The 24,732-nt window shown below is 38.4% G+C and overlaps 1 long non-coding RNA gene across 1 annotated transcript in view; it reads right to left on the bottom strand.

Annotated features, from left to right (window-relative positions):
- Positions 1–13,297, bottom strand: part of LOC149090834 (uncharacterized) — a 177,718-nt gene extending 164,421 nt beyond the window's left edge. Inside the window, exon 1 of the long non-coding RNA XR_016197474.1 lies at positions 13,187–13,297. This is a non-coding gene — a long non-coding RNA (uncharacterized LOC149090834). The remainder of the gene's footprint in view (positions 1–13,186) is intronic.
- Between the last annotated feature and the right edge of the window lie 11,435 nt (positions 13,298–24,732).

Raw genomic sequence — 24,732 nt, 5'->3', positions numbered from 1 at the left:
CTTGAAAGCTAAGCCAGATTTTTTGATCCGATTTTTTTTTATTAATAATGTATTCCTTCAAAAATATTTTTTTACGAAAATAGGAATTTTCTTCTTAATATTACAAATAAAATAATTATTTTCATTGAAATTAATTATTCTTAAAGAAATTGAAATTGATACTCTTCAGATTCGAGTTTCAGATCAGTCAGAAATATTGATCTGCGAAAATCGTCTTGGGCTCTTCAACAGATTTAATTATGCCTTCAACTTTACATAATACCAGACTTACAACTTCATTAGACAGGGAAAGGAGGTTCCCATTGCTCTATTCCAAATATAAGCGTCTGTCTGATTTGTAGATCTCCTAGTAAAATTCAGACGCCTATAACCTATGTACAGTATCATCCGCAGTCTGCCTAGCTCACACAATTATTATATATATATATATTTTTATAAATATTTGCTGTCATAGGCAGTCCAACTAGTTTTTGTTCCTGCTGAATTTCTTCTATTTGGTACTTATATATATATATATATATATATATATATATATATATATATATATATATATATATATATATATATATATATATATATATATATATATATATATATATATATATATATATATATATATATATATATATATATATATATAAGTACCAAATAGAAGAAATATATATATGAGCTAGGCAGACTGCGGATGATACTGTACATAGGTTATAGGCGTCTGAATTTTACTAGGAGATCTACAAATCAGACAGACGCTTATATTTGGAATAGAGCAATGGGAACCTCCTTTCCTCCTATATATATATATATATATATATATATAACGGTGTTTGTTTTTTTTAATATATTTTTTAATATAACTAATAAGTTAAATCAGTTAGTCTTCTTTATTTAACATTTTGTATGAACGCGACAAACGCTTTTAAGATTTCGGTATACCCCTCACTCAAAAGAAAAGATTTGGGATCGTCGCCAGCAATTTTTGTGCGTTGCTGCTGTTTGAGAGACCATACAGAGAGCATAAAGAGATGGAGAGAGATAGAGAGAGTGAGGGAAAAATACCGCATAACCGCAGTTCATATGGGGATCTGTGCCAACGCTCGCAGTGCACTGATTTTATCGTGCCTTATTTTCACTGCTTCAGCCTCAAAAGCACGAGCCGAGCAAATACGAAGTTGTCTGGTCTCTTCAAAACATTTTTTCGTCGTTGAAAAAAATTGTACTACATGTCTAGTTTATGTGCTCTCTGGTTAATGCTATTCTTCAACATTGTAGGTACAGTATATTAAAGTTTAAAGTTTAATTGAAATAATGACATAAAAATATAATATATTTTAGTACTTGGAAGAAACGACTCAATAAAAAAAAAGAAACAGTAACATTCCCCATAGTGCAATGTTTCAATTCCATTAAGTTTTATGCCGCATACTTTTAGATGGTTTATAATCAGTGGTCTCCTAAAAGAATGCAATAAATATTATATTAGGTTTGGGGTTATAATGCATTGCTCTAATATTTTGGCACCTACACGCATCACCATCCGTATACATAAATACGTAGATATGTACTTCGAATAAAATACATTCATATGTATGTATATATAGCCAGTTAGCAGACTATCTTGCAAAAACAATATAAATATCTAAATTAAATTGCACAAGTGCAAATGCATTTTAATTTTGATGGGTGTATGTAATATAAATATAATGAAAATGATACGAATAAAAAACGAAAGAACAAAAGCCGATTGAGCGATATAAACGAAAAGAAAACATTTGCAAATAATGTACAAATTTCTTATATAGAAAAAATTTCAAACAGTAATATATGCGAATAAAAGTATTCATAAATAAATATTAATTTGAAACCCAAATTGATCAAGATAAAACGTTTCATTAAAATAAATAAAATAAAATAAATAAAAAATAAATGTATGTAACAGGCAGAAGGAGGCGTGGAAGACCCCACAATATATATGTATTCTTGATCAGGACAACGAGCTGAGTGTATTTAGCCCTGTCCGTCTGTCTGTGTGAGACTTCAAATTATTTTTTAAATGTCCGTATATATCGTATATACCTGTCTGTCTGTCTGTCCGTATGTTTGAACGCGTCGATCTAAGAAGATATAAGAGCTAGCGACTTGAACTTTTTTAGATTGTCCGTATATAGCGCGCGGATATCGAGTTTATCACTAAAAAACGATTAATTCATCCCGTTATATATTTATCGATTAAAAACTTTATCGAATATCAGTCATAAAATTATATCTTCTACATTTTTGAAGCTGAGGTCTCCAAATGTTTTAATATATATTAAGATGAATTGTACTTTATTTTCGATTTTTGCTAAAATTTACCGCCCACCCATATATCCACCCCCTCACCCTCTTTTTTGAAGGGTTTAGAGGAGCTCTACTCGAGCAGTCTCAACTAGAGCTTTCTTACTTGTTTGTATTCGTTTATTAATTAAATTATATAGCTATTTTACAAGATGGGTGGTGACTAGGATAGCGCGTGATACTTGTGGGACGGCCGTAAAGCATTGCTTCGCAAGCACTATGCGCTTAGCCTGGGACAGCTCGTCTTCTTATTCGCTCGACTCTGCGTAACTCCGTCATGACTGTGGCCGCAAAAGTCCTTATTAGTTTCCACGATATCTCCGATTCCAGCATGGCGTTGACTATGTTGTCCGCTCTGATGGCGCGGCCTACTGCCTCTTCTAGACGGCGCCTCTCCTCCAGGAACCGTCCACATTTGAATAAAATGTGAATGGCGTTTTCCACATGCCCCTCCAGAGGCATTTGTCAGTTTCCTCGTGACCGAAGCGCATCCATGTCCCGAAAAAATCTGTGAAAGAAAAAAAAATGACTTCGCCGTTTGCGGTTTCCCATGGTTCAAGCTCCTGGATGGGCATGTGTGTCCATCGCTCTTTAGTTGAACAATTCCACCTTCGTTGCCATAGTGGAATGCTGTTCTCCCTGATAGCGTTGTGTCGCGCAGGCCCGTGTGAATTCCGCTCCAGGGTTTCGGCGACCAAATCCTCCAGTGGCACCATGCCGGCTATGAAGAGCGACGCGTCATCGGAAACAGTCCTGAAAGCGCAGCTGACTCTGATTGCGCTCAGTCTGTAGGTCGCGTAAATGCCCCGGCTGTAGCTCAGCGTTGCCATCGCTCTTGACCATATTGCCGCAGCATAGAGAATGACGGACCTAATGACGCTCATTAGAAGGAGACGTCGTTGGTGTTTACGTCCCTGCGTGTTAAGCATAATTCATGGGAGAGCTCTACACATGCACATATTTTAAGTGCTCGCGGAAAGTTAATCTTGTGTTTAACATGACGCTAAGATACTTTATCGCCCTCTTTTATGCGATGGTGACGTTGCCTTTTATTATTATTTCTTTTTATTGCCAATTTCCACTTTTTTGCGACTGCGACTTCCGTTTTGTGCGCCGCTATAGCTATCGCAATGGCTCCATGTTGTTTCCCGAAAAAGGGATGAAGTGATAAAAGTAATCTCAATTATAGATCCGTATCCAGCCCGACTGAAGGTGAACTCATGGCCAGTGTTGAGCAGGGCAACATCTAGTATCGCGAAGATCTCCAGTAGGATACGACCTCTGGCATTTGTTGTGTGGCTACCCCATTTTTACGCCCATTAGTTAAAATCTCCTGCTATAATGGCCTTTCGACCTCTAGCATCTTCGGCAAGCTCGTCAAGCACCGTTGTGAATTCACTGAGCTGCATGTTGGGACCCGGTAGCAACTGTAGACCTATAAGTTACCATATCGGCCACGTACGAACCCATTGAATAATTTAAGTTAAGCTGAAGGAATTTTAACATTTCATTTTACGCACAGAGTGGTCCGTCTGCTTTTCACCTTTCCGGACGCAGAGGCTACATTTTGGTGGCTTGGTGCATGCTTTTGCACTGTGACCCATCTCTCCACATCTGAAACAGGTGCACTTGCCCTTGCATAATCGAGGCATTTGAAACAGCGTTTAGGCCCAGCTGTTTGCATTTGTCTGTCGATCTGCCTGGTTTGATTTGCAGCCCGTAGAGCCATTGCTTCTACTGGGTTCGCTGCACCTCGCAGTTTTTAACCGGTCGGTAACAGAGTCCAGACTACGAGATCCCCTGAACACTTCCAGCAAATAATATTTCAATAACAATTCGCACACGCACAAACACACACAGACGCACATAAACTGCGTTTGAGCTGCGCTGCAGTGTTGGCAATATTATGAGAATTTATATTCTAGATAATTTAATTTCTAGACGTACAATCTTAATGAAACTTTCAGGACATAATCATAATGTTTAAATGTGTGTATCTTCCGAAGCAAGGGTGAAGGGGTGGATATAGGGGTGAAGGATAAATTTTAACAAAAACCGAAATTTTATAAAATGCATCTTAATATACATATGTATGTATTAGATTAGGGGACTCTAGCTTTAAAGAGGAGCTATAATTTTATAACTGATTTTCGATAAAAATTGTTATCGATAAAAAATAACGGAATGAGTTATCGTTTTTATACCCTGAACCCATTGAAAATGGGAAATCAGGGTATAACGGTTTTGTGTGAAAGTATGTGACAGGCAGAAGGAATCGTCGCAGACCCCATAAAGTGTATATATTCTTGATATAGCCCTGTCCGTCTGTCCGTCCGTCCGCCCGTCTGTTCGTATGAGCGCCAAGATCTCAGAAGATATAAGAGTTAGAGAGCTGAAATTTTGTGTGCATACTCGTGTATACCATACGCAGTAAGAGTTTGCTCGATAACTTTTTTATCGAGAATAATCGAAAAATTGATTTTGTTTTTTCAATCTCATTTGAACACTTTTAGACCTGGAGACTTCAGATTTACTGTGTATATTGTACATATGTTGAATACGAACATTTTGTAATTTACAGATTTTGGATACCACGCCCCCTTCGCCTCTAATTTGTAAAAAACGTATTTCAAGTACTAGAGACTTGTGCTTTGGAATGTACACTCATTTTGACCATATAATTACGCCCTAAAAAATTTCATTAAGATCGTATGTTTACAAAAGAAGTTAGTCACCAAGTAAATTCGTATACCATTACCCACACTGCAGCGCAGCCCAAGCGCTGAATGATAAGAATATCAGCTTGGAGGGTTCAGGGTATCTCCTAGTCGAGCAGTCTCGACTAGAGTCCTCTTACGTGTTTAGTGATTCGTTCACGCACTCTTGCTGCATTGTGCAGACAAGAGAGACGAACCTACTCTATTGTATGAATTACACAATTTACTACAAAATCCACTCCCAGTTCAAACTCATTACGATAAGGTTTGCGGGATTAGACTCGCACTATTTAGATTAACTAATTGGGGAGTCTTCGCAAATGAATGTTTTATGTATTTTCGTGCATTTGTTGTTAAAGTATTTAGATTGGCCGCTTGGCTTTGGATAGCAAAATTTGGTACAATTAGTATCTTGGAGTTATTTACGGCTAATGGAACAATGTGTAATAACAATGTATTTGTCAAAAACTGGTATCTTAATTTTAAAGCTAACAATCGTGTCTTTAATTTCAGTTTCTAAATTTAACAAACTATATATGTATATGTTCGTCTGATTCAATTTCGATTGCTTTTTCTTCAATACTTTTGTAAATTTTCTCCATCTCTTTTTCGTTTAAAATAAACCTAGGTATTATATTTAATTTGGTTAGCAGAACGCTTTCGACAATATTATTAATGTGATTGTAAAGTATATCGATATTTACGTTAATTCTTTCTGTAAATTGGAGTAGATGGATTTCATTATGCTCATCATTTATCGTTTTGAATATGTTATTTTTATAATTTCTGATAAAATTGTTATATATGTCTTGTTCCTTATTAATACGTTGAGAGATGTTCTTAAATCTAGTTTCTATTTCTTTATTGACAATAATTTGTTTGTTAATGTTATTTATTATGTTGTTTTTATTTTTTGACAATTCATTAATTTTGTTATTGATTCTTATGTCGTCATCGGCATCCATATTGCCTGTGACTACTTTTATTACATTGCCAAACCCATTTATTACGCCCCTTTTGGTTCTATTCTTAGGTAGTGAGAATATTTTCGATTTTACTTGGTTTAGTTTTAGTTTAGTTTTGATAGACTTTACAATTTCATTAGACAGATGCGATTTCGTAAGTTCATTTAGAAAAATTTCGAATTTTTTAATATTACTTAACGAGTCTTGTAAATTAATTTTGTGGATTAAGTATTTATGTGTTACAACAAGTTTTACATTTCCTAAATTTATCAAGGACTTTATCAAGACTTTATTGTTTTCCGAAAATTGTAGGTAATCAAATTTTTGTGCACAAATGTTATGCAATCAGTTAAATCCGTGCACTTGACGTGTGCAGACGTGCCTAATTGTGAGCGGTGAACGCACGCAGCTTATCTTTTCGAGGGGAGGATTTACACACTGTTACACACTGATTGCGCTCTCTGAGAGCGAGAACACAGACGCAGTATTGTGATTGGCTGATTTAATCACACCATAAATTTAGCCTTTCTGACTAGTCAGGCTGTACTAATGCCATCCCTTCCCACTAGAAGCACCTTGTAAGCGGAATATTGGACTTTGGATCTCGCCCCATCGCTGTCGGTAGCACGACAGAGGAAGGGGTCACGTGTTTGACAAATAACCGCGCCAAACCAACCTGGCAGGCTATTAAGGTGAAAATGACCAATAAAAGGAGAATTTCTCCAACACCCAATGATGGCTGGAAAGTCGCCTGGAAGAAAAAAAAATCCTCCTCCTCCGAAATGTCGTTTGAACCAGGGTAAATATGACGCAGTAATAATAGTAAGACAATGCCTCGAGCAGCAGCTAGAGCCAACGCTGCTCGTGAATTGGAAGCGCTCGGAGGAACTGCTAGTACCTCGAGGAAATCAAATAGATTTGCACTTCTTGCAAATACTGACGAAGAGAATGTTGATGATCAATCAGCTGAAACTAGGAAAAAGTCTGCTGTAACAACTGCCGAGGCTCTTATGCCAAGACCACCGCTAATATTCTTGCCGGACATTACTAACATCAAGGAAATAGTCGACGATTTAAAAGAGTCGACCAGATCGCTTCTGCTATAAAAGAGGACGAGAAGGCCGAATCCGTATCATGGCCAACAATATAGAGTGTTTTAAGAATCTTCAATATTATTTGGATGAATCCGAGCTGTGCTTTCGCACGTACCAGCCAAAGTCGGAACGTGCGTATCGAATCGTCGTGAAGGGATTACATCACACTGAATCTATTAATATCAACAAAGAAGAACTCCACAACAAAGGGCATGATGTGAGGGACATTGCATTTGCAATGAACAGATTCGACAAAACCCCGATTTCCATATTGTTTGTGAACCTGGAACCCAAATCCAACAACAAGGAAGCGTTCAAAATAAACAGATTTTGCGACGCAGTTGTAACTATCAAGCCACCTAGGAAATCTGATGACCTAGTTCAATGCCACCGATGCCAAGACTTTGGACCAAACGATACTGTCGTCTCCCAGCTAGGTGCATTAAATGCGGTTGAGAGCAAAACTCGACTGATTGCACCAAAACTAGTAATGCGACACCCAACTGCCTGCACTGCGGAGAGGCACACACTGCTTCCTACAAAGGATGCAAGGTATATCTGGCAGCCAAACAGCGAAATGGCCCAAAAAATAAAACTCCAACGCACCCAACGCCCTCAACAATTCACCAATTGCCCAACCAAGCCTTCATAAAAGCCGGAGTAACTTTTGCCAACTTATTGAGAGATGTGAACAGCAAAAACCACACACAAAGTGCCAGCAACAACAACGACAACAGCTATAACTACTCCAATGAAACCGTAAACGTCAACTCCATCTTAACACGGATGGAAGCCATGATGGTGAAAATGTTTAACCAATTCGGACAGTTAACGCAGTTACTAACGACTGGCATAACGAAGCTATGCAAATAAGTCTTCGCAACGTCCATTGGAATGCTAACGGCCTCTGCTTAAGAGGGCCAGAATTTGAACAATTTATTGAAACACAGTGCATAGATGTTGCACTAATATCCGAGGCGCATTTTAACGCACAAACACACTTTCAAATCAATGGATATGATACAATAGTGGCGAATACTCCTAATGGCAGAGCTAGAGGAGGGTCTGTAAAAATAATAAAACAAGCCATAAAATGTGTACCCTTAGCTCCTATCGAAGTCCCCTGGGAATATTACACTAGCCGCTATTTATATCCCACCGCCTCATGCAGTTACACAACAAATGCTGAAACAATACTTCTTGGACCTGGGGCCAAGATTCCTGGCTTCGGGGGATCTAAATGCTAAAGATCCTTGGTGGGGATCGAGATTCTCAAACCCTAAAGGTAAAGCTTTTCTCGGACGTGTGCAGAGCGAACTGGTGAACCTATTTTTTGGCCAACTAATCCAGCATGCATACCTGACGTTCTAGATATAGCCCTCATCAAGGGCATAGACTCCAACAGAGTCTATGTCAAAAACTGTTTGGATCTATGTTCTGATCATTGCGCAGTAATGCTACTGCTTTACATCCCTACAGAACTTAATAGGGGCCCAACACTGGTATTTAGGAGGAGCACGAATATTGAAGCGGCATCCGTGGCCTCTCCACCCAGACGGCATAACCCAAACCTGCATCCACAAAGGGAACGCCACTTTTGGTCTCCTGAGGTAGCATTGGTGGTACGAAAAAAGCGGGGATTATGTAGAGTCTGGCCAAACACACGCAACCCGCTTGATGAAACTGCACTAAACAGAGCTTTCAGGGAATTGAAAGATCTCCGTGCAAACCTTCGCACTGAAGCGCTTTCTGTGTTCGTCGAAAACCTTGAACAAGGAGATGCTGTCAACAAGACACCAGCTAAAAGAGGAGTTCCCATTCAGGATGCTAATGGACAATGGCTCAGGTGTGATGCCGACAGGGCCAATGCTTTTGGAGAGCATCTTCGCCAAACATTCACCCCAATCGTGACTTGCTCAGCAGAGGAAATAGATGAGAGTGAAGAAGTCTTTATAGACTCCCCATGCCAAGTTGACTGGCCTATTCCTGAGGTTGAACCGGAGGAGCTTATAGAAATAGCAGAGGAGTTTAAAGCACCGAAATCAGCAGGGTGTGACAACATTGGAGCTGCACCTATCAAAGCGTTACCAAAAAGTGCCTAGGCAGCCTTAGCAAAAATCTTCAATAGGTGTTTGCAACTTGGCCACTTTCCTACCCAATGGAAATGTGCTGTAGTTGTGCTTATCCCAGCCAGAACAACAATTGAGTTCCTATAGGCCAATTAGCCTGTTGCCGTAGAGTGCTCCCTATACTGGCTGAAAAGGAAATCATACCAGACCACTAATTTGGATTTAGTGTGAAAAACGAAACTCCTGAGCAGTGCCACAGAGTGGTGGGTGAACTGTATCCTAGAGGTGCTGGAATAGAAAATCTACTCTTCTGCCACGTTTCTAGATGTGAAATAAGCCTTTGACAGAGTCTGGCACCGAGGCCTGCTTTTTAAATTAAAAAACCAATTGCCTGCGCCGTACTATTTATTTCTGGAGAGCTATCTCACAAAACGAATATTCTTTGTTAGAGTTGGCCAAGAGGATTCCAACATTCTCCAGGTTTGCGCAGGAGTACCTCAGGGCAGCGTGCTTGGACCGGTGCTATACACATTATACACTGCAGATGTTCCAGTGGTACGGAGTCCCTCACTGATGATCGTGATCTATGCTGACGATACCGCTTTTTGGGCCACATCGGAGTCATCTGTGACTGCATCCAGGATCTTGCAATCCCAACTGGACTTACTGAGCCCTTGGCTGAAAAGGTGGTGTATAACGATCAACACCAGCAAATCGGCACACACAACATTCATTATGAGAAGAGGTGCATGCCCACAAGTCTCGCTAGGTGGGGAGTTCATACCTACTAGTGAATGCGTTAAATATTTGGGTCTTACGCTGGATAGAAGGCTTACATGGCGCCAGCATATCAAGATTAAACGCCACCAGCTGAACCACAGGCTTGGACGACTGTACTGGCTTATAGGGAGGGAATAAGTGATAAGGGAATACAAGGTTATGCTGAAACCAGTATGGACATATTGTCTACAAATTTGGGGAACGGCCAGCAATTCCAACGTGCCAATAATCCAAAGAACAGAGCACTAAAAATAATCACCAAGGCTCCGTTCTACATGAGGAACAGGTACCTGCATCGCGACCTCAACATCCAGACAATCCACCAAGCCATACGTCAAACCTCAGAAAAATACACAACAATGGCTGGATGAACGCCAATCCACTCGCCATTAACCTCCTCGACAACAGTCAACATTTGCGTCGCTTGAGGAGACCTCATCCACTTGACCTGCCTTTCAGAATAGAGCATACTATTTAATTAATTCAACCCTCCCTACACCCCCACCACATAACTAATTAAGTAGCGCCCTGAATGTGTACTATCCAATTTATTGAATGTTCAAGAAAGAACAGATTATAAATAACCCATTGAAAATGGGAAATGAGGGTATAATGGTTTTGTTAAAATGTATGTAACAGGCAGAAGGAGGCGTGGCAGACACCACAAAGTATATTCTTGATCAGAAGATATAAGAGCTAAAGATTTCAAATTTGTTTGTAAATGTCCGTATATATCGCGCGCATATCGAGTGTACCAGTAAAAAACGATAACTCATTCCGATATTTTTTATCGATAAAAAACCTTGTTGAAGATCAGTTATAAAATCATATCTCTCACATCCTTAAAGCGTATATACAATTTCGGTTTTTGTTAAAATTTGCCCCCACCCCTATATCCATCCCCTCACCATCATATTTGTAAAAGGCGTACTTCAAAAACTAGAAACTTGTGCTTCGGAGTATACACACAATTAAACAATATAATTACGTTCTGAAAGTTGCATTATGATCGTACGTCTAGAATATATTATTCAACAAATAAATTCTCAAAATATTGCCAACACTGCAGCGCAAACCAAGCGCAATCGCCTGTATATGTGCGTGTGTGTGTGTGTGTGCTTGTGTTTGTTTTTATGCGTGTGTGTGCTTGTATGCGTGAATGTGTGTGTGCGTGCGTCTGTGCGAATTATTATTGAAATATCAGTTGCTCGAAGGGTTCAGGGGATCTCGTAGTCGAGAAGTGTCGACTAGAGCTTTCTCACTTGTTTGAAGTTAAAAGTGTTATGCCCTGATCTGTTAATGCTTTGTGTTTAGAAAATCTACAAGTTAGTTTGTTTCGTCCATTTTCTTTTCTGAATACAGTGTCGCCTGAGTCTACAGTCGGGGGCTCTTGTCTATTTTGATTGGCTTTTCGGATTCTGAATTTCATCTTGTTCTTTAGTTCTTCGGTTATTTTGAGATAGAGGTTTGCTTGAAAGGGGTTTAGTTTCTGTAAATAGTCATGCTGGTTGTCGAAGGTTGAGTCTTTGTTGAATAGATGGGTTCTACCTTGAAACACTTCGTAAGGCGTATATTTAGTCGCTGAAGGTATAGCTTTATTATATGTGATGAAGGTTTCAGTTAGAATCTCATCGTGGTCGCTGTGTTGTTGAAGCTCTTTCTTGTTGTTTATGATTATGCGATATATTTCAGCTAGGGTTGAAGGTAATCTCTCGACTGGGGAGGTGCTCGAGGATTGTTGAAATGAGGTAGTGCGGAGTTCAATAGAATATTGAGTACAAAAATCGTTATTGTATTCTATTTCGTAATCGTATTCTAATAACTGCAGTTTCCATCTAACTAGTTTCGAGTTGGGTTCTTTTAACCATGTTAATGGTCTGTGGTTTGTAACTATTTTGAATTTTTGGCCATATAGGTACGGTCGAAAATGTTTCGTAGCCCACATAATAGCTAAAATTTCTTTTTCTATTGTGGAATAATTTAGCTCAGTATCGGTTAAAGTTCTACTGATTAAAGAAATTGATCTTTCAGTCCTGTTCGAGTCTTGTAATAGCACGGCACCAATTGCAACATTGCAAGCGTGATAAATTCGTTACTGAGTTTTACGGAAGATTTGCCTTTTAATTGCTGGGTCAATGGTTTCGTGATATTAGCAAAGTCTCTAATAAACTTACGATAATAGCCCAACAAACCGAGAAAAGTTTTTATTGGGATTGGAAAACCCTTTATCGCTTCTATCTTTTTATACCTTGAACCTATTGAAAATGGGAAATCAGTCTCCAAATTTTAAACATATATTAAGGTGCATTTTACCCCTATATCCACCCCATCACTAACATAATTATAAAATGTGTATTTCAAATACTAGAGACTTGTGCTTCAGTATATACATATATAAATGTGGGATTCCCAAAAGTTGCAGCATCCCTGGCAGATGCACCAGAGAGTAATTCGGAGTTAAAGCAAGCTTAGAGTTAGATGAGCCATCGCTAAGAAAGAGAGTCGTAAGAAAGTCGTCAACTAGAGCAGTTGCGCAGCGGAATTAGATAATGAAGAACTGAAGTCGTGAAAGTCAAATAGAGGTCACATGAAGTGATCGAAATCGCACATAAAGATCGCGTTATGCGTTCAATTACTTAAAATATATACGAGTGTAACTAAAACTAATCCATAATACTAAATGAAATATATTGTAGACATTTATTGCGAAACTCGCCATAGTTATAATTAAGAGGAAATCGTAAAATTGACTTTTAATCTGCTCAATAAATAATAAATCCTACAAATTGGGGGCTCAACCGCGAAGTTAACAATTATCACAAAAGTATGAGCGAGACAGAAGATACGCTCAGTGCCATTTTTTAAGTTGCTTTACAATTCAAATTTTGCTGATACGCAGGCAGATACGCAATCAAGAACGCAAGCAAGGTGGCTGTGCGCTACGATTGATACCGAAGTTGGCGCTGAGATTCATCGTTGGAATCGCAGGCGGACCATCAGGGCAAGAGGAACTGGACGCAACCGATCAGCAACGCAAGCAAGGTGGCCGTGCGTGAGGACGAAGTGCGTCGAGTAAAGTTAGAAGTGTATCAGTAAATTGTGCAGTTTGAGTAGAAAATCTAAAGTCATAGCAGCGAGCAATTGTAAGCAAGCAAAGTTATAAGTGTTAAGTAACATAAAATAATCTGTTAATCTAGCATCAACTAACATAACATAGTATTTGTTACTCGATATGCAAATTCACAGCTGATTGGGCTGCTGAATAATTTAGAAACCGAAAGAAAACAAGTGCCGAATTTATAGTTAAGTAAACTAATTAATAATTGCGATATGGAACGAAACGAGATCCTAGGGCTTGTTATTAGCCAATTACGAGGCAAGTTAGAAGAATTACAACTGAGTACGGCTGGACGAAAGGTTGAATTGCAGATCAGGCTTTTAGAATATTATGGCTTGGGAGCGAAGGAGGAGGACTCAGAGGATGAAGCAGTGAATGCAAGTCCATTGGCGCGTAATTTTGAGCAAAGCAGATCGTGGTTTACACTTAAAGATGTCGAAGATAGTGTAAATAAGTTTGATGGCTCGAGTTCAATGGATGTAGAGCAGTGGATTTCAGAAGTTGAAGAGTGTGCAGTTACAGTTCGGTGGTCAGAGTTGCAGTTGTTCGTGTACGCAAAGCAATTACTTGAAGGTGCTGCTAAGTCGTTTATTCGCAGTCAGAGAGGTATCAATAACTGGGAAAAACTGAAAACAACATTGATAAGCGAATTTGAGGTAAAAGTGACATCGGCAGAAATTCACAGAAGGTTGAGAAAGAGGCAGCTGAAGAAAGGGGAGACCCTTCAGGAATATTTGTATGCATTGATGGAGATAGCTAGGAGTATCGATCTAGATGAAGATAGCTTGATCGAGTATTTTGTTGAAGGGATACCAGATTCTAGGATAAATAAGACACTTTTGTACCAAGCTCGATCGATTAAACAGTTAAAAGTACAGTTAGAGAGTTATCAGAGGCTGTGTAATGCAACATCGAATACTTTCGTTACAAGAAGTAATGCAATCAGAAGAGACTCTTCAGAAAAAAAGCTGTAAAATGTTTTAAATGCGGCGCCGACTCGCATACCTTGAAAAATTGTGTCAAGAAAGAATTTTGTTGTTTTAAATGCGGTAAGCCAGGACACCGTGCAGCACAGTGCAAAGGTGAAATCGTAAACGAACCAATGAAATCAGCAAATCTCGTGAACGAAGGCAATTTAATCAAAAAGATGTCGAGTACATTTACGCCTTCCGGATTAGAACTGAAGAATATAGTTTGTGGTGCAGTGATTTGGAAAGGCTTAGTCGATACTGGAGCAGATCTGTGTCTCATGCAAAAGCGCGTATATTGAAAATTAGGAATAAGAAAATTTTCAGGCCCTGGTAAATCTTTGAATGGTATAGGTGATGGTCAGATTCTGACATTTGGAAGCTTCGTAGTAGAAGTGAGTATTCGATTCAAAGGTTTCTTAGAGACTAAAAACTACATAAGCATATACGCTGCATCGCAGGCAGCCGAATATGGACTTAAAGCATAAACGAAAGAATGTCCGTTACAATTAACAGAACCTAACATGAGAATAATGTTAGCAAAAGAGATAGACATTCATAATTTTAACACTCCCCCTCAACGCAATGTCTACTTTACAAAAATGTATCATTTTAACCCTAACATTCCTGTGAATTTCTCATGTTTAACTTTACATAAATTCTTCGTTAATACATCTGATATCATTTCATCTGTGGGAATGTACCTTATATCTATTACATTATTTTTGTACATTTCCCTTACAAAATGGTACTTTATTTCAATATGCTTGCTACGCGAATGAAATTTTGCATCTTTAGCAAGGCATTGTGCGCTCTGATTATCGCTATAAATCAGCACCTTTGCGATTGGCCCGAGCTCCATTTTGGTTATCAATTTTCTAAGGTATACCGCCTCCTTGGCTGCCGTAGAAAGTGCCACCTACTCGGCCTCTGTGCTACTGAGAGCGACTGAATTCTGCTTCTTTGACTCCCAAGAGACTGCTGCTCCAGCAAGGTAGAATGACCAACCCGTAAATGACTTCCGGTCGTCACTGTCGCCAGCCCAGTCTGCATCAACAAAACAGTGGATAGGCACACCCGTTTTGTTATAGTGTAGTCTCAAATCTGAGGTACCTCTTAGATATCTCAATACCCGCTTAGCTGCAACCTCATGCTCCTTGTGCGGATCTGCATTTCTCTGCGCCAGCTTAGCCACAGAGTGTATTATATCTGGCCGTGTAGTCAACGCCAAATACAATAACGAACCAATGAGCGATTGTTTTATCCACCTGGCCGCAGTCAACATCATCGCACCTCGTCTGGAAGCCAATTTCCAACGGGGTAGCGCTTGGCTTGCACTCTTGCATGCCGTAATCCTTCAGCAGGTCTTCAATGTACTGCTTATGGCCTATGGAGAGACTACCAGTCTTTCCATTTCGCTTAATCTCCATTCCCAAAAAGTAGTGCAGCTCACCACCATCGACCACATCGAATTTGTTTGATATGAGCTGCTTAATGTGGGCCACATCTTCTTCTCTGGTACATGCAAGTAAAAGATCGTCAGCATATACAACAATAATATTTAAATACCCTTTGATTTTGTTTGTATAAATGCATGGCTCACTAGCACATGGAACGAAACCAATCTCCAAAAGAGTGCTCTCCAGCTTTTGGTTCCACTCCCGACCGCTCTGTTTCAAGCCGTACAACGATTTCTTCAGCTTCAGTACGCGCTTGGGATAATCAGCGTCGATAAAACCCTCTGGTTGTCGCATATACACGTCATCGTGTAGCTCGCTGTTCAGGTATGCTGCAGAAACATCCATCTGATGCATCGCCGATTTCCAGTCTTCACAATGTTCTGATCGAAATGCCTCACTAACACATGTGGGGACAACAACATTTCGAGCGTCTAGTACATTCAGAACATTGTACTCCTTTCGTGAACGACCTGAACGCCCAGTGCGAACAATTCGGGGTCTCCCTGGACCTCTTCTTCCTGTCACTTGCTCCTCCTCAGCATCTTCTTCGTTATCACTTTGCCTCTGCCTATCAATAGCTGGACTTTGCTGCTGCTCATCAGGGTCGTGACTTTCATCATTTTGCTCGCAATCAAGTTTTTCCCCTGGCTCAAGGATTAGCACATCTGACTCACGTGATGATCCTTGGTCGTGCTCCAATCCTTTCCTGAATTTGTGCTCTAAAAACACAACATCTCGGGGTAACACAACGCTTCTCTTGACAGGGTTGTACAGACGATAAGCTTTGGCGGTTTCAGAGTAGCCTACCAGTATATGCTGCTCGCCTTTTGCTGAAAACTTGTTTTTATGGTTTTTATTTAATACAATGGCTTCCATACCAAATACTCTTAGATGAGAAACGCTCGGTTTTTTCCCATACCAATCCTCATATGGAGTTTTACCAATCAAAGCTGCGGTTTCAGCCCTATTGCGTATATACGCAACCGTCATTATCGCCTCGCCCCAAGAAGATTCACTAACTCCAGTGTTCTGTTGGCGCGTTCCGCCACACCATTTTGTTGTGGAGTGTGGGGAACAGTTAGTTGTCTTTTTATACCATGGCTCAATAAGAATTTTTCAAATGTACCGCTCAAGTACTCACGCCCGTTGTCGCTTCTTATGGCCTTTATGCGTTTTCCAGTTTGATTTTCAGCTAATCTTTTAAAATCCTTAAACTTCTCGAACACATCACTTTTATTTTTTAGCATGTATACCGACATATAACGCGATTTATCGTCAATAAATGTTGCAAAATAACGCGCTCCACCTTGTGATGTCGTACGCATAGGACCACAAATGTCTGTATGAACTAAAGCTAGTAATTCTTTCGAGCGATTTTCTGACACTTTGGGAAACTTCTTCACGCAAATTTTGCTTTTTGCACACGTTTCGCACACAAAGTTATTTGTATTACACACACTAGCTGTAAGTCCATTAACTATGCCCTGTTTAATCATTTTGTTTAGGCTATCAAAGTTTGAATGACCGAACCGATCATGCCATTTCACCAACTGAAACTACCTTTTTCATACTACTTTCAAATAAAAGCAAATCGTTATGTTTTTCTGCAACTAATGACCCTTGGCTAGTTGCAGAAAAACCGTCTTTAACAAACACTTTGTTTTTCTCAAAAATTACTTTTAACCCTTTTTAAGTTGCTTTTGACACAAATATAAAATTGCATTGCAATTCTTTCACATATAAAACGTCGGCCAATTCGATCGTTTTATTTTTCCACTTAATCAACACATTCCCGCAACCTTCAGTTTCTATGTAATTATCGCCTGCTAGTTTTATTTTCTCTCTGTGCTCACGCATATTAATAAACATTGATTTGTCCGCACACAAATGAGCTGTAGCACCACTGTCCACACACCAGACATTTTTTGTCAATTGGATTTTTCCAAGAAAAGAGAACATCGAAAAAACCGTTTTACTGTTCTTTTCCGTCGTTTTTTCGCTTTCGTTGTATTTATCAACCTTTCTCTCTCTTAATCTGCACTTCGCCGCGAAATGCCCGTTTTGCCCGCACAACCAACACCTCACGTCTTTCGGGTCTTTCTTTGTCTTGTTCCTTTTACCGTTTGTTGGACGCGAGGAAAAAATTTTATTCTCGCCCTTTTCACCTACTTCGCCTATGTTGCGCCTCTCCTTCTTCCAACAATTTGATTTTTAGAGCGCTAAATGAAGGCAATGTGTCCCGTGTTTCGATAGCGACTACGAAATTGTCCAACTCTTCATGTAAACTTGCTAGTAATATTATTACAAGCATTTCATCAGCCACCTTCACTTGTATTTCATATAACTTTTCTACGACATTAAAAAAATTATCCAAATGTTCACGAACACTGTCTGTAGCTGACATTTTCATATACAACAATTACTTGAATAACTGTACTTTACGCGCGGGTCCCGAAGGCATGTGGATCTCGGACAATTTTGTCCAAGCTTCTCTCGCGGTTCCACAATGCGTGCTACAGTTTATCTGCGATGCTTTTACAGACAACAAAATGCTAGCTAGAGCCTTCTCATCTTTGCTATCAAACAACGCTTTCTGTTCCACTGTATCGTTCTCATTTTTCAATAACCGGCCACATGTCACCGACCACAAGTCAGAATGAATTAACAGACTTTTCATCTGCACTGACCACGCACTATAGTTTTCACTATCTAGTTTCTCAATTGCAAACATTGAACTCATTTTGCACAAATTAGTTTAACACACGCTTCAACTAATAAATCGAGTCTCATATGTGATTTTTCCAATCACCAGCACAGCTTTCACTTTCCGCTGCCTGGGCCCATAACCTATTCGATTCAAAGGTTTATTAGAGACTAAAAACTACATAAGCATATACGCTGCAGCGCAGGCAGCCGAATATGGACTTAAAGCATAAACGAAAGAATGTCCGTTACAATTAAAAGAACCTAACATGAGAATAATGTTAGCACAAGAGATAGACATTCAGCGTTGTTTACATACATAATTTTAACAGTGAGGATAGACGATATAAAGATAAATATCGAATTTCACGTCGTACCAGATGAAGATATCCCTTTCGAGGCCATTCTTGGCTGAACAATCCTAAGTTGTGTCGATTTAGTAGTGACTGAGGGTGGAACCATATTAAAATCTAAAGTTAATCAAGTATCCGCTGAAAAGGAAGTTGAAAGTAGTTCTTGCTCAGCAGTGCTAAGGGAGTTTAAAAACATGTACATGCTCAGTTTAGATCAGTATGTTGGAGCAGTGGATCTAGAGTTGCCACACTTGACTAAATCGCAACAAGAAGAAGCGAGACGAATAGTAGATTCTTATCATCCGATCAAAAATCCAAGCTCCCCGATTAAGATGAAAATTTTGTTAACCGATAATTTGCAGGGTATCGACATCCGAGACGAATAGCCGACTGCGATTAGAAGATCGTAGATAAACAAATAAAGGAGTGGCTAGCGGAAGAAATTATTAAGCCTAGTGTTTCAGAATATGCTTCTCCGATTGTGCTAGTTTCCAAGAAGAATGGTAAAAAGCGCTTATGCTGCGATTACCGGAAACTGAATGAGAAAGTGATCCGTGATAATTTTCCAATGCTGAATATGGAATGGGTGATAGATAAGTTGCAAGAAGCGTCGGTATTCACTACATTAGACTTGATTAATGGATTTTTCCATGTTCCAGTTGAACCAAGTTCGCAGAAATACACTTCGTTTGTTACTCAGAAGGGGCAGTATGAATTCCTATATGTACCTTTTGGAATTTTGAATTCCCCAGCAGTTTTTACAAGGTTTATAATGTCAGTTATGAGTGAACTAACCAAGAATAACGAGGTCGTCGTTTACATGGATGACGTCATCATTCCGAGCGTTAGTTTGGATGAAGGCGTGATGAAGCTCAAGAAAGTATTGAGTGTTGCAGAGAAAAGCGGTTTACGTATAAATTGGTCGAAGTGTCAGCTATTGCAACAAAGAGTAAATTTTTTAGGATATATCATACAAAAGGGTACAATAAGTCCAAGTAAGGAGAAGGCACAAGCTGTATCGAATTTCCCAGAGCCACAAAATAGGAAGGCTATTCAGCGATTCTTAGAGCTCACTTCTTATTTTAGAAAATTCGTCGAAGGGTATGCATTAATAGAGAAACGATGTAGCGTTTAAATTTAAAGAGTTAGAGCATGTCGCATTTGAGCAATTAAAGGCAGCGTTGTCAAATGGACCAGTGTTGAAACTGTATAATCCGAAGTTTGAAACTGAGATTCATACAGATGCAAGCAAGTATGGATATGGGGGAGTATTATTACATAGAGACCCCGAAGATTGTTTGTTTCATCCCGTTCAGTACATGAGCCGGAAGACTAGTGAAGCTGAAGAAAAGTATGACTTTTATGAACTAGAAGTTTTAGCCGTCATGTGTGCTTTGAGGAAGTGGCATGTGAATGTGCTAGGCATTAAGTTCAAAATTTTAAGAGATTGCAATGCATTCACAATGACAATGAAAAAGAAAGATGTTCCTTTGCGGGTAGCCAGGTGGGCAATGTATTTACAAAATTTTGATTATAGCATTGAGCATCGTTCCGGAACAAAAATGCGTCACGTTGATGCATTGAGTCGTGTATCATGTTACATGTTGAGTGATAGTTTATTGCATCGTTTAAAAGAAGCACAACTGAGAGATGAGTGGATTAAGATCATAAGAAGCATTGTGGAAGAGAGAAGTTATGAAGATTTTTATATAGAGAATGGAATATTGCTTAAAGATCCAAACCGCAGATTAATTGTTGTTCCGTCACAGATGGAAGTCGAGATCATTCAGATCGCTCATAAGCAGGGACATTTTTCATCCGCAAAGACTCAGGATCTAGTCGAAAGAGACTATTTCATTCCGAAATTGAAAGAAAAGATAGTCAGCGTTGTTGGAAACTGTATAGAGTGCATAATCTTGAATGCCAAGAGTGGAAAGAGAGAGGGGTTTTTGTCCTCGATTGATAAAGGTGATAGACCATTGTGTACCTATCATATCGATCACGTGGTGCCAATGGAGGCGACTAATAAACGTTATAATCACATTTTGGTCGTGGTAGATGCTTTCTCAAAATTTTTTTGGCTATACCCAACTCGCAGTACAGGTGTCGAGGAAGTTATTTCATGTTTAGAAAGGCAAGCTTCGGTGTTTGGAATAGTGTCAGATAGAGGAACGGCGTATACCTCGCACATCTTTAAAGATTATTGTCAGAACCAAAGCATTACGCACTTGCAGATTACTACTGGTGTACCTCGTGGAAATGGTCAGGTAGAGAGAATGCATAAGATAGTCGTACCAATGCTTTCCAAGCTAAGTCACGATTGCCCGGCAGGCTGGTACAAGCATCTTGGGAGGGTTCAGCAAATAATCAATAACACCGCACCAAGAAGTACTAAAGTGTCTCCTTTTGGAATTCTAACAGGCTTAGAAATGCGTTTGCCCGACGATCTTGAGTTGAGGAAATTAATTGATGAATGTTTGATCGATGAGTTGAGTGTTGAACGATCTAAGGTGCGGGAACGAGCCAGAGAAAATATACGAGAGTTACAGGAAGAAAACAAACGAACTTACAATCTGAGGAGGAAGGCAGAAACTCAGTACGATATCAATGATTTGGTAGCTATAAGACGTACCCAATATGGTACTGGCTTAAAACTAAAAGGAAAATATTTAGGACCGTATAAAATATTAGAAAAGAAGGATCACGGCAGATATGAGGTGGAAAAGGTAGGAATCGGAGAAGGACCACATAGAACGACAACAGTAGCGGAATATATGAAAATGTGGGATTCCTTCGGGTCGAAGGACTTGTCAGAAGGGCCGAATGTGGGATTCCCAAAAGTTGCAGCATCCCTGGCAGATGCACCAGAGAGTAATTCGGAGTTAAAGCAAGCTTAGAGTTAGATGAGCCATCGCTAAGAAAGAGAGTCGTAAGAAAGTCGTCAACTAGAGCAGTTGCGCAGCGGAATTAGATAATGAAGAACTGAAGTCGTGAAAGTCAAATAGAGGTCACATGAAGTGATCGAAATCGCACATAAAGATCGCGTTATGCGTTCAATTACTTAAAATATATACGAGTGTAACTAAAACTAATCCATAATACTAAATGAAATATATTGTAGACATTTATTGCGAAACTCGCCATAGTTATAATTAAGAGGGAATCTTCAAATTGACTTTTAATCTGCTCAATAAATAATAAATCCTACATATATATAATAAGACCGACGTTATAGTTTAAATAAAAAAACATGTATTTCTTAAAAAACTTATAACGGAGTTCAATTATTCTTACGCGATGTAAGAGTGGTCTTAGATCTGAATTGAAACTGAACTGATGATTGAAAATTGGTTTGTCTTATATAGCTAGAAATGTATATCGATGGTGGCGTGATTTTGGTGAAGTGAGTGGCCTTATCGCTGCCAAATATGCTGAATATGCAGTTCCCACGAGAAGGGTTCAATGCGTTGGAGTGCGACTTGTTTACATGAGTGGGCGATCGGATGATTGTTTCTAAGCGGACGCTTGGGCGATTTGTTTATAAGTGGCCGATTTGTTTATGAGTAGTTGCTAGGGCGATCGTGGCTCTGGTGTTGAATTACTTGACCTTATGGCTATTTCATGTCTTATGATAATTTGCTTAGATACTGTCTTAAATTTAATGATTACAAATAGTATTAGACTTATAATAATAATTATAAAAGTTGTAGTGATTATAATATTGAATGTCTTATTATATTTAATATTTTCTAAAACTATTTGCTTTGTTTGTAGTAATGATATTGGTTCTGTTTTTGTGATATTATTTGTTACATAGATAGTTTGTGTGTAGTCTGATAGTGTGCTTACAATTGAGATGTTATTTATTTGAAGGCTACAATCGTATATCTTAATTATGTTATTACCTTGAATATTAATATTATTTGTATTACAATTTTGAGTGATTTTTGTTTTTGGGTAGTTCCAAGTTACAATAATGTTTGGTTCTATATAATTAATTTGGTAAGCTTTAAATGTTTTGGTATATTTGCATTCTGCTGATGTTTGAGTTATTATACTACTTATACATTCGTTTGTTTCTTGTTTTTTTTTGTGGTTTTTACATATGCTTTATTATTTAATGTGTAGTAAATCTCATAAGTATTTTCAATTAATGTGTTATTTTGATCATCTGGATAAGGCAAAATCTTATAGAGTGGGGTTTCGGTTATTTTTTCGGCACATGCGAAATTATAAATATTTCATTTGTGTCTGATTTAAACCAAGTAGAAGTTTTTATGTTTAGAATTTTTTCAGAACTTATATCTAACATATGCTGATGTTGTAAGAGTTTGGGATTGAAAATGCCTAGTCTGGTTAGTTGCATGCCTAATTCAATATCTTCTATGTATTCTGTGAAATGTTCTATGTTAAATATGAGATAATCTAGTTTTTTATCTGCTTCTTGTGGGATGGTTAAGTTATTGAGCAATTCTATGTTTTTGTTTACTGCGTCTATTAAATAGCTTAAGTTATTGTTTTGTGCTAACTTGTTATTTTTTTGCTCTAATTCTTTTTTGCCGTTTGGTCTAAGAAAAAGATATTTATTTACTGTTCCTATTGCATTTATTAAACCTCGTTTATTTCTTTTAACAATTTGTATACCACTCATTTGGCGATTTAGTTTTTCTATTAGGTACTCTATGTGGGTAAAGTCTTTGAACGATTCTGTTTGTTTAAGTAAGTTGTTATATGTATTTTGTATTTTTGTTAGGTTTACTGTTAAGTAATGGTATTCGTAGTCCGATGGTAAGTCCATTGTTCCTGTTTTGAAAACTAGGTAACCGTTTGGTGCTTTGATTGGGTTGATTTCGATACTTTGATTTAGAGTAGGGGATTCCATTGATAAAAGTGATAGTAATAACATGGTGATTTCTGAAATTAGGTGTCGAATTTACTTTTGTTAGTCTCCTTTTTTCTTTTGAATTTTGATTTATAATGTGTGGTTTGTCTTCCTCTATTAGTTTCTATGTAATGTTTTACGTCAGTTTGCGTTATTTGACCTGTTTTCTTGAATGATGTAGATGTTTTAGTTTTAACTAGAGGGGCGTGTTTGTAGTCTGTGTCTATTTCGAAGTCGATTTGGTTTTTGTTGAGATTTTTTATTTGATTCATCTTGTTTGCTTGAGTGTCATATTCAGGTGTACCTGCGTATATAAAAATGTCTGCTGGGGCTATGTTCGTTGTCAAGTGTTTTGTCTTATGGTTATAGATGTATAGAATGGTTTAGAATTTCATCTGTTTGTTTTCTATGTCTGATTCTGTATTTATAATTCTTAGTTTTTCGTTAATTGTACGGTGAAATCTTTCTATGTCGGAAATACCATTTTTGCTAGTAGTGATATTGATTCTTACTTTTTCAGATTGTAACCAAGCTTGGAGAGCTGCGCATATAAATGCTGAATCTTTGTCTGCTTTGATTTCGATGGGTTTTCCCATGTCATTGAAAATTTTTATGATTGCTCATTTAGTTTCGAGCCAATCACGACTGTTGATTTCTACTAAGTTTCCGTATTTCGAATATATGTATGTCAATGCAAGATAAAAATTATTTGTTGTCGAATAAATAAAAGTCCATGATGTATTTGTTTTGGTGGTCTGGAAAGTAATATTTTTCTCTGAACCAGTTAGTCGTTTTTGTAATACCGGAGTGGAGTAATTTCTTATGATCTGATAGGATTATTTCTTTAAATTCTGCAAAAGTTAGGATATCTTGTAATTTTGATGAAGTTCTTAATGTTTTCGTTCTACTATCGGGACTTATGATTTCAGCGTAAGCTTTTTGGAATTTCGGGAAATCTGAGAGGTGATGAAAGTATAATGCATTATTCTTTAAACAAAGATATTCTTTGATTATGTCGTTGGCAAGTGTATCTGTCATTTTTATACCCTGAACACATTGAAAATGGGAAATCAGGGTATAATGGTTTTGTCTAAAAGTATGTAACAGGCAGAAGGAATCATCGCAGACCCCACAAAGTATATATATTCTTGATCAGCACGACGAGCTGAGTCGATATAGCCCTGTCCGTCTGTCCGTCCGTCCGTCCGTCCGTCCGTCTGTCAGTCTGTCCGTATGAACGCCGAGATCTCAGAAGATATAACAGCTAGAGAGAAATTTTGAAATTTTGT

The sequence above is a fragment of the Drosophila navojoa genome, chromosome X (assembly GCF_054131105.1).
Source record: "Drosophila navojoa isolate 15081-1374.11 chromosome X, UAZ_NAV_1.0, whole genome shotgun sequence".
In the NCBI taxonomy this organism is placed as follows: domain Eukaryota; kingdom Metazoa; phylum Arthropoda; class Insecta; order Diptera; family Drosophilidae; genus Drosophila; species Drosophila navojoa.
This window is presented reverse-complemented; position numbering and strand designations above follow the sequence as displayed.